Consider the following 2,600-nt stretch of genomic DNA (forward strand, 5'->3'; position numbering starts at 1 on the left):
CTTGAGGACTGTGAATCCTCCAGTTGGTTAGGCGTCGTGTTCTGAGCATCCAAGAGTCATTGTGGATCGCCGGTGAACGAAGTCTGTGAAGGTTTGGAAGTCTACCTTGAAGACTTACCAGAGTAATTGGGCAAGGACTGGGTGTCCTTATCTCAAGGGGAATAAGGTGAAGACGCGGTGTTCTGAGTTGAATCTCAGCCTCCCTAACCAAACGTACAGTTGTCACAGCAACTGGAACTGGTCCAACAAATCATTGTCTTCAACGAGCCACTGGTTCTATCCTTCCCATCTCTTTATTTGCAGATTGGTCCTTGTGAAGTCATTGCCTGTTTGCATTATCTATTTGTCTTCACCGTGTGACCGCTTGTTCTGATTGGCTTCATACTATCTTCCATCCTGATCCATACTGCCTAGCTGCTATTAGTCTTTGTGCTTTCACTTCATGGAATACTTGACTATGGCTTGGCTAGTGTAGTCTACCTTCCACTGCATGGTAATAGGTTCATCTTTATCGTCTGTCTTCGAAACTTCCATGTTTTGAAGACTTTCATAAAAATTGCCTATTCACCCCCCTCTAGTCGATCACTAGCACTTTCACACTATTTCCGTTTCATTGCCGTGGCACCCTTTCTTTCCGCCACGATGAAAAATGCTTCATATCTATGTTCATATCAACATTTTCAAAAATTTCCTAAAACTTGTTTATGTCATTCGCATCATGATAACAACATTTAAATGCTTAAAATTGTTGTTGAATTAAATTGCTTAATGCATGTGGGGGTTTACCGGAATGGTTATTTGTTGTTTCCGGCCTCATTTAAATTTGCCTAACTATGTAGTTTACTTATGCTTCACCTCTTGCCATGTTAACCAGCATTTAATTTTGGTGAGTACTTAAATGGGAGAGAACTAAATAATTGTTGTGGTGTTTCATCAATATGCAACTCGTTGCATATTGAGCTCCACTTAACTTGTAGTATTGTTTGTTGCACTTTGCCTTGCCATGCCTTGTTTCATTAACCGGACATGCATCATATGCTTGATTGTGCATCATGCCATGCTTATGCTTGTTTGTTTACCATCTTGTTTGCTCCTTTCTGGTGTTGCTTCTTCTTTCTAGTTCCAGTAACGTCACGTTTGTGAGGATTCGTTCGACTACGTCCATTTGTCTTCTTCATGGACTCGTTCTTCTTCCTTGCATGATTTCAGGCAAGATGACCATACCCTCGATCTCACTTCTATCTTTGCTTCGCTAGTTGTTCGTTCTAACACTATGTCGCGCTACCTACCACTTGTTATATCATGCCTCCCATATTGCCATGTCAAGCCTCTAACCCACCATCCTAGCAAACTGTTGTTTGGCTATGTTACCGCTTTCGCTCAGCCCCTCTTATAGCTTTGCTAGTTGCAGGTGAAGTTGAAGTTTGTTCCTTGATGGAACGTGGATATGTTGGGATATCACAATATATCTTATTTAATTAATGCATCTATACACTTGGTAAAGGGTGGAAGGCTCGGCCTTATGCCTGGTGTTTTGTTCCACTCTTGCCGCCCTAGTTTCCGTCATACCGGTGTTATGTTCCTTGATTTTGCGTTCCTTACACGGTTGGGGTTATGGGACCCCCTTGATAGTTCACCTTGAATAAAACTCCTCCAGCAAGGCCCAACCTTGGTTTTACCATTTGCCACCTAAGCCTTTTTCCCTTGGGTTCTGCAGACTCAAGGGTCATCTTTATTTTAACCCCCGGGCCAGTGCTCCTCTGAGTGTTGGTCCAAAACAGAGCTACTTGCGGTGCCTCCCCTAGGCAACTTGGGGTATCTTCGATTGCCGTACGTAGTGTTCATTCGGTGTGCCCTGAGAACGAGATACGTGCGACTCCTATCGGGATTTGTCGGCACATCGGGCGGCTTTGCTAGTCTTGTTTTACCATTGTCAAAATGTCTTGTAACCGGGATTCCGAGACTGATCGGGTCTTTCTGGGACAAGGTATATCCTTCGTTGACCGTGAGAGATTGTGATGGGCTATGTTGGGACACCCCTGCAGGGTATAAACTTTCGAGAGCCATGCCCGCGGTTATGTGGTAGATGGGAATTTGTTAATGTCCGGTTGTAGAGAACTTGACACTTGACTTAATTAAAATGAATCAACCGCGTGTGTAGCCGTGATGGTCTCTTTTCGGCGGAGTCCGGGAAGTGAACATGGCCTTTGTGTTATGCTTGAACATAAGTAGTTTCAGGATCACTTCTAGCTTCTCGATCGTTGCGTTGCTTCTCTTCTCGCTCTTATTTGCGTATGTTAGTCACCATATATGCTTAGTGCTTGCTGCAGCTCCACCTCATTACCTTATCCTACCCATAAGCTTAAATAGTCTTGATCTCGCGGGTGTGAGATTGCTGAGTCCTGGTGACTCACGGATACTTCCAAACAGTTGCAGGTGCCGAAGATACCAGTGTAGGTGATGCTACCGAACTCAAGTGGGAGTTCTATGAGGACCTTGGTTGTTACTATGTTTCGTTTCCTGATGATCAGTAGTGGAGCCCAGTTGGGACGATCGGGGATCTAGCATTTGGGGTTGTCTTCCTTTATTTTGGTTCTGTA

Source organism: Triticum urartu, chromosome 4 (genome assembly GCF_003073215.2).
Source record: "Triticum urartu cultivar G1812 chromosome 4, Tu2.1, whole genome shotgun sequence".
Classification (NCBI taxonomy): domain Eukaryota; kingdom Viridiplantae; phylum Streptophyta; class Magnoliopsida; order Poales; family Poaceae; genus Triticum; species Triticum urartu.